The sequence below is a fragment of the Procambarus clarkii genome, chromosome 90, assembly GCF_040958095.1.
Source record: "Procambarus clarkii isolate CNS0578487 chromosome 90, FALCON_Pclarkii_2.0, whole genome shotgun sequence".
Classification (NCBI taxonomy): domain Eukaryota; kingdom Metazoa; phylum Arthropoda; class Malacostraca; order Decapoda; family Cambaridae; genus Procambarus; species Procambarus clarkii.
The window spans coordinates 1,113,730-1,129,482 of NC_091239.1; the positions used below are offsets into that span (position 1 = coordinate 1,113,730).

The window sequence follows — 15,753 nt, forward strand, 5'->3', positions numbered from 1 at the left end:
AAGTGTTTACTAGAGTTGGATGTGACAAAGGCTATAGGCCCAGATGGAATCTCCCCTTGGATACTAAAGGAAGGAGCAGAAGAACTGTGCCTCCCCTCTCCATAGTGTATAACAAATCACTGGCAACAGGGGAACTGTCAGAAATTTGGAAAGCAGCTAACGTAGTCCCGAAATACAAGAAAGGGGATAGACAGGAGGCACTGAATTACAGGCCAGTGTCCCTAACCTGCATCCCATGCAAGCTGATGGAGAAGATTGTGCGAAGAAAGCTAGTGGAGCACCTGGAGCGAAAAAACTTTGTAACACAGCATCAACATGGATTCAAGGATGGCAGGTCCTGCCTCACAGGGTTACTTGAATTCTACGACCAGGCAACAAAAATAAGGCAAGAAAGAGAAAAGTGGGCAGACTGCATATTTTTGGATTGTCAGAAAGCCTTTGATACAGTGCCACACAAGAGGCTAGTAAAAAAGCTGGAGATGCAGGCTGGAGTGAAAGGGAAGGTACTCTGTTGGATACAGGAGTACCTAAGCAACAGGAGACAACGAGTCAGTGTGAGGGGTGAAGTCTCAGATTGGCGAAACGTTACGAGTGGAGTCCCGCAGGGGTCAGTCCTTGGACCTATACTGTTTCTGATATATGTAAATGATCTCCCAGAGGGTATAGAATCGTTTCTCTCAATGTTTGCGGATGATGCAAAAATTATGAGGTGGATTGAAACTGAGGACGATAGTAGGAGGCTACAAGATGACCTAGACAGACAGAGTGAATGGTCCAACAAATGGCTGTTGAAGTTCAACCCGAGTAAATGCAAAGTAATGAAACTAGGCAGTGGAAAGAGGAGGCCAGACACAGGATACAGAATAGGAGGTGAAGTACTTAACGAAACGAACAGAGAGAAAGATCTAGGAGTTGATATCACACCAAACCTGTCTCCTGAAGCCCACATAAAAAGAATAACATCTGCGGCATATGCGAGGCTGGCTAAGATCAGAACAGCGTTCAGGAACCTGTGTAAGGAATCATTCAGAATCTTGTACACCACATATGTAAGACCAATCCTGGAGTATGCGGATCCAGCATGGAGCCCGTACCTTGTCAAGCACAAGACGAATCTGGAAAAAGTGCAAAGGTATGCCACTAGACTAGTCCCAGAACTAAGAGACATGAGTTACGAGGAAAGGCTGCGGGAATGCACCTTACGACACTGGAAGACAGAAGAGTAAGGGGAGACATGATCACAATCTACAAAATCCTCAGAGGAATCGACCTGGTAAACAAGAATGAACTATTCAACACTGGTGGGACGCGAACAAGGGGACACAGGTGGAACCTGAGTACCCACATGAGCCACAGAGACGTTAGAAGGAACTTTTTCAGTGTCAGAGTAGTTAACGGATGGAATGCATTAGGCAGTGATGTGGTGGAGGCTGACTCCATACACAGTTTTAAATGTAGATATGACAGAGCCCAGTAGGCTCAGGAATCTGTACACCAGTTGATTGACAGTTGAGAGACGGGACCAAAAAGCCAGAGCTCAACCCCCGCAAGCACAAAAAGGTGAGTACACACACACACACACACACACACACACATACAAACACACACACACACACACACACACACACAAACACACACACACACACACACACACACACACACACACACACACACACACACACACACACACACACACAAACACACACACACACACACACACACACACACACACACACACACACACACACACACACACACACACACACACACACAGAAGGACAAGGAGGTGTGTGAAGAACTCAACAAGAGATTCCAGGAGGTCGTCACAATAGAACAAGGAGAAGCCCCTGCACTAAATGAAGAGGAGGCAAACCAAGCAACCTTGGAGGAATTTTTCCTCACCAGTGATGAGGTCAAAAGGTGTCTGTTGGAGCTGGATGTAACAAAGGCTGTTGGGCCTGACAGAATCTCACCATGGATACTAAAGGAAGGTGCAGAAGCACTAAGTGTGCCACTCTCTATGGTGTATAACAGGTCACTGGAAACAGGAGACCTACCAGAAAGTTGGAAGAGAGCTAACGTAGTCCTAATATACAAGAAGGGAGACAGACAAGAGGCATTGAATTACAGGCCAGTTTCCCTAACTTGTATACCATGCGAGGTAATGGAGAAAATCGTGAGGAAAAGGCTCGTAGAACATCTGGAGTGAAATTACTTTGTAACGCACCACCAACATGGGTTCAGAGATGGCAAATCGTGCCTCACAGGTTTAATAGAATTCTATGACCAGGCAACAAAAATTAGGCAGGAAAGAGAAGGGTGGGCCGACTGCATTTTCCTGGACTGCCAGAAAGTCTTTGACACAGTACCCCATAAAAGTCTGTTAAAAATGTTGGAGCAACAGGCAGGAGTAAAGGGAAGATGCTCCAGTAGATAAGGAAGTACTTAAGCAACAGGAAACAGTGAGTAACGGTGAGGGGGAAGACATCAGAGTGGCTAGATGTCACCAGCAGAGTCCCACAGGGCTTAGTACTTGGACCCATCCTGTTTCTAATTAATGTAAACGATCTTCCGGGGGGGTATAGACTCGTTCCTCTCAATGTTTGTTGATGATGCAAAAATTATGAGAAGAATCAAACCGGATGAAGATAGACAGAGACTACAGGATGACCTGGACAAACGAGGAATGGTCTAGAAAATGGCTGCTAAAGTTCAACTCTAGAAAATGTAAAGTAATGAAATTAGGCAAAGGGAGCATGAGGCTGAACACAAGATACCATCTGGGAGGTGAACTCTTACAAGAGTCAAATAGAGAAAGATCTGGCGGATTGATATCACACCGAACCTGTCCCCAGAGGCCTACATCAAAAGGATATCATCAGCGGCATATGCTAGACTGGCCAACATAAGAACTGCCTTTAGAAACTTGTGTAAGGAATGGTTCAGGACCCTGTATACCACTTATGTCATACCAATCCTGGAATATGCAGCTCCAGCCTGGAGTCCATACCTAGTTAAACACAAGACAAAGTTAGAAAAGATTCAGCGGTATGCCACCAGGCTCGTCCCGGAGCTGAGAGGAATAAGCTAGGAGGAAAGGCTAAAGGAGCTGAACCTCACACACACACAGAGCCTAGGGGAGCCGGTGGCCGAGCGGACAGCACGCTGGACATGTGATCCTGTGGTTCCGGGTTCGATCCCAGGCGCCGGCGAGAAACGATGGGTAGAGTTTCTTTCACCCTATGCCCCTGTTACCTAGCAGTAAATAGGTACTTGGGAGTTAGTAAGCTGTCACGGGCTGCTTCCTGGTGTGTGTGTGTGTTTTGTGTGTGTGTGTGTGTGTGTGTGTGTGTGTGTGTGTATGTGTGTGGTGTGAGGGGAAAAAAATAGTAGTAGAAACAGTTGATTGACAGTTGAGAGGCAGACCGAAAGAGCAGAGCTCAACCCCCGCAAGCACAACTAGGTGAATACACACACACTGAGGAGGTGTGTGTTGGGGGGGGGGGAGAGAAGGTCCAAAGGTATACCTTTGGACAAGTCCCAGAACTAAGAAGCATGAGTTATGAAGAATGGCTATGGGAATTGCACCCTCACGTCGCTGGAAGACAGACGAGTTTGAGGAGACATGATCATCACATACAAAATTCTCATGGGAACTGATAGGTTGGATAAAGAAAGACTATTTAGCACAGGTGGTACACACACAAGGGAGACGCAGGTGGAAGCTGAGTACCCAAATGAGCTACAGAGACATTTGACTTTTTCTGTGTCAGAGTAGTTAGTAAATGGAATGTGTTATGATCCCAGGTAGCTGAGAAACGAGTCTACCTTGAGAGTTATTCTGCAAGACCTGACCTAAATAAGAGGTCACAGAAATATTGACATGAAGATACATACGTAAAACAATTGGGTAAATTTAACAGACAGTTTAAGGGTATGGGCAGTGATCAAGAATAGAAATGAAGGACTTGACATGAGATGTCGAGAGTTTGTGAGGAAGGTAACCTCTCAAGGAAGGTAGGAGGCTCAAGGCAGGGGTCTTGACCTCACTCGAGTAGCTGATGTTGTGGGAGCAAGATGCAGTGTCTGTGAGCTCCTGGTAACAGAAGAAGAATCTCATGTTACGTGCTCCGCCAAGAGAAGAATTAGTCAGGCGTTCTTGTATGAAGCCTGGGTACGACTCAGTGCTCGAGCCAGGAAGGAAAGAAACCCAGTAGAGGAGTTTAAATAGCGATTTTGTGGGCTGAGCAGCGCGCCAACGTCCGACGCTGGGGTCAGGGCGTGCCCCTGTACATCTAACTCTGTGGTAAGCTCATTTTAAGCCAGTTTACAGTGATTACCTATAGTTGGTCATGTGCCCAGCGATCGTAGCAAGTGTCTGTTGATATGTTAGGCATGTTTTGATAAGGTAGAAGGCCTAAACAAGAGAGTAAAGATGGAGGAACTACCTGGAGGGGGAGCGACATCCATCCACTCTGACTACTGGTGGGCGACTGAGTGAGAGGGCCGCCTACAGGGTTGCCAGATCCAAATTGCTAAAAGTAGCGAGCTGACGTCTAAAAGTAGCGAATTTGTAATAAGAGTAGCCCAATTTTTTGTTTAGTGACTGATACGGATTTCAAAGCAATCTATTTCGATATATAGAGTACATTAAACGATTTTAATTGTTTTGTTAATATTATCTCTGCATATATATATTTAACCAATATGATAATAGGATAACTTACCAATATTTACTGTTTAAAGCTTAATGGGTGTGAAGTCCTTCCACGTCTTTACAGTTGAAGATTATCAAGATCTTGATCTGCATCCACAACCTCGTTCTTGTATATTGCAGACTCATATTTAAGCATTGACATGAGTGGTTCAAATGACGAGCAACAAGTTACATTTTCTTCAAGGTATGTTTTGATTCTCAAGACTGATATCAAAAGCTTAAATCCCATTCCCATTCAAGATTTTTTAGTTTAGTTTTCACAGATGTTACTCTCGAAATATCCGTTCAACCAGGGCATTACTGATTGGCAAGCTGTATATTTTCAATGCAAACTCAGCGAGGTCTATCAGTATGGGATCGCCAGCAGTGTTCTTGATAGTTATTGTCTTGGTCTAAAATGACGATTCAGATATAGGAATTTGTCCCTTACAAATGTTGGACTAGTCAATGGTTAACATTAGGCGCCACTGACTTTCAATTTCACTAAGCTTAGATTGGTCAGCTAATACTATCTTGAGGTTATCTTGAGATGATTTCGTTGCTTTTTAGTGTCCCCGCGACCCGGTCCTCGACCAGGCCTCCACCCCCAGGAAGCAGCCCGTGATAGCTGACTAACACCCAGGTACCTATTTTACAGCTAGGTAACTGGGGCATAGGGTGAAAGAAACTCTGCCCATTATTTCACGCCGGCGCCTGGGATCGAACCCATAACCACAGGATCACAAGTCCAGCGGGCTGTCCGCTCGGCCGACCGGCTCCCTACTCCCTACTACTAATGGAAGTTCTGAAAATGGTGGCCATGTGTGCCTAAGGTATATGACTGGTAACAGATTTTTCACCTTTTGTTTAAAGTTTCAACATTACTAAGAATACGAGAAAGAAGCTATTTGCAAGCTTTCATTAAAAAATTATCGCATCTTTCTTGAATATTTTGAAACTTTTCCTGGGTTACAAAATTGTTTTGTCTGTTAGTGGCCCAAAGTGTAGAAAATTCGTAACCAAAGTCAACTTTTTCCAGGTGCAGATACATAGAATTGTAGTCCAAATTAACATGAAGCTTTCATGATGAGGACGAACGATTCTTCTGAGTATTCCAAGAGTGAAGTTTTCTAAGACAGTGTGAAGGCTATACTGATCTGCTTCACCTTTTTGATAAAGTCAATTCATACTTTCAAAATAATTTAGGATTTGTTTGAGACATGTGAAATATAGCTTATTGGAGGGATCAGCGTACATTGAAAATAGTTGCCTTGCAGCATATTTATCACAAGAGGAAAAAGCTATTTGGTAATGAGTTGTTAGAGAACCCCACTGATCAAACGGCCGCTTTACACTACCGCTCCTTGCCAACCATCGTCTTCCTGACAAAGGTATTAACTGTAAGGGATCTTTCCCATCATTTATCAATCTGGAAATTTCTAGATAACTTTCTCCCCTTAATGAAGATCTGTGGAACCAGCTGTAGCTTTTGGGATGATTAATGACGTATTAATGAAGTATTATTAATGAAGTATAATTAATGAAGTATTAATGACAATTAAGGTTGGGAAATCTATGGCCCCTGGGGAGGATTACCTTGCCTTGCGGTTACTTTTTCTTTCAAAGGTTCCTAGGATCAACGTCCCCCGGGGTCGGTCTCTGACCAGGGCTCCTGCGGTAAGTGGTCTAGTCAATCAGGCTGTTGGACTCGGCTGTGATTTGTACAGATTATATTATTAGAGCATAAATATTCATCATTGAGTTTCTTAATATTAATAGCCCAAAGTAGCCCAACTTGCTTTTAAACTAGCCCAAAAAGTCGCAAGTAGCGAAATTAAACATTTGGGAGCGTGGGGCTCTCAAAAGTAGCCCAATTCGCTACTTGTAGCCCAATCTGGCAACCCTGGCCGCCTGGGAAGCGGAGGGCTCCCAGGGAGGGCAGAAAACGGACCAGCCCAAACATGGGAAAAGTCACCTCACAGCATGTAGAAAGCAGGAAGATGTCAAGTGAAACATTTATTGTGTGTGATTCATTTTGTTTATGTGTTTATAGAGGAACATTTTTATTGGCGTGTCGATGGATTGCAGGTTTGTCTAGGGAAGGAGTTGCTGTGAACTTATAGCCAGCAGAGGAGGAGTAGTTGATGAGACTCCAAGGTTGTGGAAGGTGCTGAGCTCTGTGGAGAAGCAGCCATACAGTGAGGAGCAGGAGGTCCTCAAGCTGTGAGAAGAGGAGCAGTGGAATGAAGTTTCACATGCTTCTGTGATACCAGTGGTGAAGCACCATTGTTGCTCAAGGAAGACTTCATGGTGTAGTAGCCTGGAGAACTGTGGAGGATCCTGGTACACGGTTCTAGGAAAACCTGAGGATATCAGGGTAGTGAACTTCCAGATGTGGAAACGAGGTTCTTAGTGACTACTTGTAATTCCTGAGCCCAGTAGGCTCAGGAATTTGTACACCAGTTGATTGACGGTCCAATTGACGGACCAAAGAGCTGAATCTCGACCCCTGCAAGCACAACTAGATGAGTACATACACACCAAGAGCAGACTTGGGTATCAACTAGACCTTAATAATGAGATGAAGTCAATATTGGGGGAGTCAATTGTCCATGTAATCCTACACCAGGGCGAGCGTGGGAGCACTGTTCGACGGGGCCGGGTACCAACGCTCCTCTTGGTCGTGGAACATAAGCAGGTATCAATGTTCCTTAACGTCACGGAGCGTCGGCAGGTGTTCGTGTTATTGTTACGTTACATTTCTTTATAAACACGGAGTGCCCTGGAATCCGGGCCCGAGGCCGAATGCATGGCCATGTTGTACATTTCTTTAACAAAAGTCTCCCGTGTTTCATTGTATATCCAATATTCTCTCTATATTGTGTCTCGATCTTCCACCTTCTAGTTCTCTAAAGTTATCTTAAGCACCAAGATATCCCGATCTTCCAGGATATCATACATTTCTTGGTTATTTTTCGTAAATGACTGTAAGTTTGTAGATATATAAATAATCTTCCAGGATATCATACATTTCTTGGTTATTTTTCGTAAATGACTGTAAGTTTGTAGGTATATAAATAAATATATAAGTCCAATGCCAGGGTAAGTTTTTGTGTATTTTTTTGCTTATCTTGAGGTTATCTTGAGATGATTTCGGGGCTTTTTTTAGTGTCCCCGCGGCCCGGTCCTCGACTAGGCCTCCACTCCCAGGAAGCAGCCCGTGACAGCTGACTAACACCCAGGTACCTATTTTACTGCTAGGTAACAGGGGCATAGGGTGAAAGAAACTCTGCCCATTGTTTCTCGCCGGCGCCTGGGATCAAACCCAGGACCACAGGATCACAAGTCCAGCGTGTTGTCCGCTCGGCCGACCGGCTCCCGGCTTATGTAGATACAGTCTCTTGGATTTTTTTCCCCTAAGAAAATATAAATTCCACAGAGCAACAAAACAGCTGATGAACCCCAAGTGCCTTAACGCGATAACATGGAGCTCACACACACAACAGAAATTCCACGAGCTGAGAAAAGGGGGTTTAAAGCTGATTAAAACGCCACTCACGTGCAGACAATATTATTAAACGTCCAGACACCGGTCGCTAAACACAACCCCTGGACTTCCTCAGACGCCATACAGCACAATTAAACGTGTGAAGCCGCATTATCGGCCATGGTTGGTAATACAATTGGCAATCTAGGCGGGTGTCGCGGTGCCGTGCCGGCCAGCGCCCTGGTAAACACTAGTCAGCTCATTTCAACGCACCCGACCCCCGTTAAACGCACCTGCTTCACGTAATCGTAACTGCCGCTCACTAAACACACTTGTCACCAAAATAACCACCTCCCAGCTGCCCGCTAAACCAACTTCTCATTCCCTAAAACACTGCCACCCATTGTAAACACACACTGTATCGCTAAACGCCCTCACTACCCAACAAACGCACCTTCTACCTGCTGAAGAGGCCATCTGTGAGAGTTTTATTAGAATTTGTGGAATAAAATGAAATTGGTATAAGGAATTTTAGCTCGGAAAATTTCTAAGAATTTTCTTTCTTCTTTAACCTTTATTCCTGTCGTGATATTCAATTAGGTCGCCTGAGGAAGGATTTGCTTAGCTAACACACCAGTGTAGTAAACAGCTCATTCCTCACTTTGGGACCATGCATGAACAATTGACTAGGCGCGAGCAAACGCCGAGACCCCAATGAAAATTGAAATCCCCTCCACTAGGCCGCTGACCTTCGCCATTCGCCGAAGCGAATCTAACGAGTAGGTCAAGGGCTCTCACAACAATAATTTATTGTTGTGTGATGCCGTATATTTGATCCAAAGCTCAGAATTAGTCTCAATTTTATTAGTCGAGTGTGAAGAACACTTGCATAACAATAATAATGTGTGGGGGTGTAACGAAAAGACAGTGTTAACCATAACAACTTAGTTTATTCAATAAAGTACTAACTACTACAACAAAACAAAAAGAAATGTCAATGACGTTACTCGAAATCCTTCCTGTGGCACTATGAATGACAGCTAGACACCAGCCCCTCGGACTGCATAATGAACTAACTCGAACATAAGCGTGACCACAGAGGAATCAACAAGAAACAAGAACTAACAGATCTATAATCACAATTACAACAAATGACACAGTAGGTTCTGAAACACGTTTCCAGTAACCTCCTAACTGTTCTACGCCTCAGTGCAGTCTACACCTGCAATGGCGGTTGCAATGCAATCAAATCAGTAGTCTTTCAATGACAACAATAACTAATGGGTTCACTGGCAACTCCAGCAACCCTTCCTCAAATTAATCCTTACGTTAACACTCCGTCCCACGGACGATCAACAATCAATAACAATTGATTTACGTTAATAACACCATAACATTTACGTTAAATTAATAACACTTACAACTGTCACTCGTAAAGCGGAAATTACACAACACACTACCCGTCGAGCATTCAGTGAGAAAATTCCATTAATCCCTGTACTTCCAGACAGCTGATTAATCTCTTTACTAGTTACGTTAATTTACGTTAATCGGTTACTAATCACTCAGCGATGGTAAACTCTGATTTACAATGTCCAAAGTGCTAAGAGAACGGTAATCACTCGTGATTACCTTTAGAGTAATTAATTACTATCCTCAAGATCAATAATTAAACAATTAAAATACGCAACCTTTCACACTGGCTCAGCAATTTACATTAAAGTATGAATTCCGTCTAAGCCTTCCATACTCAGACCAATTCAGGTGGCTAATAACAGTAATTAGCACCACGTTTACGTTATTCTAAAATGACGTTACTCTTCCCACGAGTCAATCAAGTGCCGGTACTTCCGGTCAGAAAAATAACGACGTTACGTTAATGGAACAATGTAGCCTTCGTGTGAGTCGATCAAACTAGGATCGAGGTTAATTACTTTGACTTCCTGAAACACGTCAATTACCGGACCCACTGACCGTTAATTACGACAGACAATACTCTAATTCTTATCTGGCTGATGGCTAGGCTCCTCGAGACTACCGTAGCTGCTTGCAGGAAAGTAAATTAACCCAAACGTATTCTACGTTACTCAAACTGTCAACGAACAAATTCTCTTAAAGCAATGGGCGTTCCTTTGGTTACGTTATATTAATTGCCTCGCAATCACCTCACTCAATACTGGACTTCGATGTCCTACCAGATAACCAGGAGAATATATGTGAACCCAAGTACTCGTCTACAGCCGAGTTCACCCACGACAATGACAGATCACACTAACAAATCACAGTGATTTACGTTACAATCCGGTTGCAATGACAATACTGCAGAACCTGTAAAATAACATACAGGACATGAACCCTCTAGAACACTGCCCACAATGGCTTTACTGAACTGCAATCACATATGGTGATGCTCAACACTAGCAACAATCACCATCAAATAACAACCCCTTTGCAATAACACACACAGCAAGTACTCTAACTTCCAAATATTAGAAGAATATTACCAATATTAATTGGTAATGCTTTTTGCCCCATTCCAGTTAATATTGTGATCGCATAAACTCGTATGTAGATACAATGCATTAGACGTTTGGGCAGTTCTAATACTATAAGCATGTTGTGACAACCGCAATTGTAAGGACTTTCCTGTTTGTCCAAGGTACACAGAATCACAACCATTGCAGGGAATCGAATATACACAACCTGCTGTATCAGGGGAGTTTTTTATTAAATTGGATTTGATCGTACTATTAGTGAACACCAAATTTATATTAAGTTTCTTAAAAATCAGAGACAATTTTTCAAGTCCACTCGCATAAGGTACCACCAATGAGTTAATAATTTTTGGTTTCGCCTTAGGGACGTGATTATAAAACGTACGCTTGGCTTGTACAAACGAGAAGTCCAAAAACCTCTTAGGATATTGTAAACTCTTCCCAATTTCATATATTTTAGCAATCTCTTCATCAAAAAACTCAGGGCTGCAAATCCTCAAAGCTTGTAGAAACATTCCTGAAAATACTGCCTGTTTAACTTTACTATGATGATTCGAATAAAAATGAACATACGACCCCACGTTGGTAGGTTTCCTATACACATTAAATTTGAACTTTCTAGTGACTCTATGAATCATAATGTCCAAAAACGGAAGAGTACCATTCTCCTCAGTCTCACAAGTGAATTTTATTCTTAATCCGCTTAATCCTCTTTGACCATTCTAAGCTAAGCTATACCTGTTTTTGGTTAATTACACCTGACCAACCCTAGGGATGGGTTGGTCAGGTGTCGGCCTATATATCCTCCCCCTTCTCCCTTCTCCTTAGTCAGTCTGGTGTTGACAAAGGCTTTAACAAAGCCGAAACGTTCACCTCATTTCATATTTCTCTGTGGATTTTCCGCATATATATATATATATATATATATATATATATATATATATATATATATATATATATATATATATATATATATATATATATATATATATATATATTTATATATATATATATATATATATATATATATATATATATATATATATATGTATATGTATATGTATATGTATATATATATATATATATATATATATATATATACATATATATATATACATATATATATACACATATATATATATACATATATATATATATATATACATATATATATATATATATATATATATATATACATATATATATATATATATATATATATATATATATATATATATATATATATATATATATATATATATATATATATATATATATATATATATATATATATTGTATCTTTTGAACTAGGTTGTTTCCTTACTCCTTGTTTTCCCTATGCTCAAGTAAGGTCATCTATTTCCCTAGACAATATTTAAAAATTTCATCCCCACCCCCCCACCCAATTCCTAACAGAAATGGGTGGCCTGTCCAAAAGCAGCCAGATAAAACTGGGTTGCCTGTATGGGAATCCTGACATAAAAATTGTGTAGCCTATTTCTTCACTTTGACTTGTGTAGAAATTTAGATTATTTTTAATATTGGTACAATACGAGTTTATGTATTTTATTACTTATTTATGTACATGTTATTAATCTTTATGAAAAGTGTTTTAAATTTTGTTGTGTTCTCGAGTGCAAAAATTTACCAGTTGACAGGGCAGTCGAATAAACTAAGCACTGTCCTTATCAGTTTTCCTAACTAATTCTCAGCCTATAAGTGAAAGTGTTGGAGTCTGCTGTATCTTAGCACACTAAAAATGGATTTGGTAGCACAACAAATTGTCGACAATCCAAGTGTTGAGGCTTTAAAAGCGGCAAAAAAAGTCTTATCCTAGTGGCTGTTGGCATGCACTATGGACTATCATTGCACATGGGAATAGTGAAAACGGAACTGTTAAGAGAGATAATGATGCACTGGGTAGATGAGTAAATTCTCCCACCGGAAATATTAGAACAGTACCCGTCCACCAGTGGTGCAAAAGTTGTAACTACAGGAAAGGTGGAGACTCAGATGGTGCAGGCAGAATTGGGACTAAAGAGGTTGCAGTTGTAGGTTCAACAAGCTTTGAAGCTGGAGACAGAGCAAGCTCAGAAGAAATTAGAAATAGAACTAGCAATAAAGAGGTTAGAAGTGGAGCAAGCTCAGAAAAAAATTGAGTCAGAGACTAGGCCAGCAGTATTGGGAATTCGATTAGTAAACACTGGTGTTGTTGACTTAGGAACACCTGGGCAGTTAAAGGTTAACAAAAAATGTCAACTTTCTTCTATTCTGTGAGACATACTCAGACCAGTTCTTCATTCATTTTGAAAAGTTGGCACAGAGTATGGAGTGGCATGAAACACAATGGGTATCTCTTCTGCAGGGTCAATTGGAGGGAAAGGCACAGAGGATATTTGCAGCTGTGTCTTTGAGTGACAGTTTTGACTATGACAAGGTATAGGCAACCATCCTTACTGCTTATCAACTTGTTCCTGAGGCTTATAGGCAAAAGTTTAGACAACTGAGACGAGACCCAAGTCAAACTTTGGTAGAATTTGTACAAGAGAAATATAATATGTTTAATAAATGGATAGATGTTGAAAATTTGGGATCTAGACTCTCTTAAAAATTTATTCTTAGTAGAAGAATTTTTATCTTGAATACCTTCTAATGTGGCTTTATATTTGGCAGAGAAATTACCCAGAGATATTTATGAGTTGGTTAAATTAGCAGATGAATATGAGTTGATGCATAAAGTAACTTTAAAAAAAAATTAATTCAAATAGACAAGGTCGAAAACTAAACTCCTCCGTTAGATTTGGGACCCAAATGTACCCAACAGCAGGTCATGGAAACACTTTTTCAAAGGTGCCAGGTGGTAAAGAGAGTAATGTAAAACCCGAAGAGTATCACACCAGTAATAAGCCTCACCCAGAGTTGAAACAGTGTTTCTACTGCCATAGGAAGGGTCATGTTGTAAAGAGTTGTTGGTTTCTACACCCAGAAAAGAAGCCTATGGCACTCAGTGTGTGTGTGGGGAGAAAAACCAAATGTGTAGCAAAAATAATGGGAAAAAAGCTCTTGCTATTAATCATTTTGGAGAATTTATATCAAATAGGAAATTACAGTGTGCAAATGGTTTGTGGCATGATGATAAAATTTTGAGGGATACAGGAGCATCCCAATCTTTACTTGTAGAGAGTGTTTTACAATATATACAGTCTATAGAGACTGGGGAGGTAATAATTATACAGGGAATCACTGGAGATTTCCAGACTGTACCCTTGAGGAAAGTAAACCTTGAATGGGATTTTATTAAAGGCAAAAGTTTAGTAGGTGTTAGTCCTAAATTACCAGTTCCTGGTGTTGATCTAATTGTGGGGAATGATCTTGCTGGTAATCGAGTTAAAAGAGATGACCACCCAATAATGCTAACTAAGCCAGAGTCGATTAGGACACAGACAGATTCTTAGGATATAGTAATGTACCCAGCATGTGCCGTGACCCAGTCAAAATCAGAGTCTCAAATATCACAAACTCCCAATAATGTAAGTCAGGAGACAAAATTAGAGGTTAACAAATCAAATAGTGAAGCTGATCTTTGTGACACTTTTATGGCCAAGTTGGAAGAAGCAGATGTGACCAGGATGGGGAGCACCTCCACCATGTATATAAGGTCTCTGATAAGCTATCATGCACCAGCTTTGGTCCTGCAGAATGGCAAAAGTATTGATAGACTGGAAAAAATGCAAACTGAAGCACTCAGAATTATACTTAGCTGTCCTATAACTACCAAAGTTCTCAACATGCGGAAAGAATTCAATATACTTAGCATTCGAGATAGAATATTTGAAATTAATCTTATGATGGGACTAAAGCTGCTGCGTGATAACAAAAACAACATTGTGTCAGTTGCACTGTTAGAACACATACGAAATGGAACTAGCGAGTCTAAATGGATTCAAAGAACTGCCACTCATATTAAAATGATGGGAATGCACGATGTATATACAGATGTGTTACGAACCCGGATCCAGCGTCCGAGCCTGGAGCAGTGACAATCACGCCATCTGTGGGTCAGCTCCCGAAACCCCCGCCAAACGGACGACGACACCTGGTGAGGACAGCGTGTACTGGCCTCGAGGACCAGTTTCCAGTCTGGTTCCGCGCTCAACACCGCCGCTCCTGACCTCTGGTGAAGTGGTGCTCCGACGACAGCGCCATCTATGGGCTGGATACGTCAGGTGTTTGTGCCCGAGCCCGTAAGTAAGGTGTTTTAGTGTGTCCCAGTCATTGATGACGTGTCTGTTTACAGAGTCGACCTGGGACCGCTGTGTTGAAGGTTGAGTCAGTCTACCCGAGGCAGCCAGTCTCCATACTGTGAAGTTTGCTGCAGCTGTTGTGACGTCGTCCCCCCGGAAGAACACTGTTGTGTGTTAGCCTGCCAGTGGAGTGGCAGTGAAAGGATTTACTCGGGACCGACTGTTGGAGACGATCATCCACTGGGGTATTGAGGACAGGAGGGTGATTTGTGATATCACACGAGACTCCTGTCTAGGGCGTACCCCTTATATCGTTCGTGGAGTGGCCGTACCAGCCTTGGTGGCTCAGTACCTGCCAGCAGACCAGCTGGACGTGTGGTTGACGGCCTCCACGACGGTGCCCCCAGTGGACCTGTGTTTTGGCTGACCTGTGGCCAGGGTAGGCACGGCATTCTCAGAGGACACGTCTTGAGGCCACGAAGAAAGCACCGCGGACTCAGCACCTAGCTTCTTGATCCAGAGTCTTCAGCAGAAGACTATATTGTGCATAATCCCCTTGTATAGTGTTAATACCCCTCCCCCTGTGCACTTTTTGATTTTATATATTATAATCGGTGATGGTGTTAATTATAATATTAAGTTCTTAGCTTTCTTTCCCTACTCCCTTTAAGTTACTTGCGTCACGGATCTCATCCCTTGATAGCCACTACTGGCTCGGGAACGGATACATATATCTTCCTCTAACAACATCAGAGTAAGGACCCCGTTGCGTCCCGAGAGGGCCGTAACAAGATGAAAGAGTACAGCACTTCCTTCCACCCTGGCAGATAG

General features: G+C 42.1%; 1 protein-coding gene across 1 annotated transcript in view; it reads right to left on the reverse strand.

The window, feature by feature from the left end:
* The window catches only part of LOC138359242 (uncharacterized), a 148,413-nt gene that overhangs the window by 131,745 nt on the left and 915 nt on the right, over positions 1 to 15,753 (reverse strand). The window lies entirely within an intron of this gene.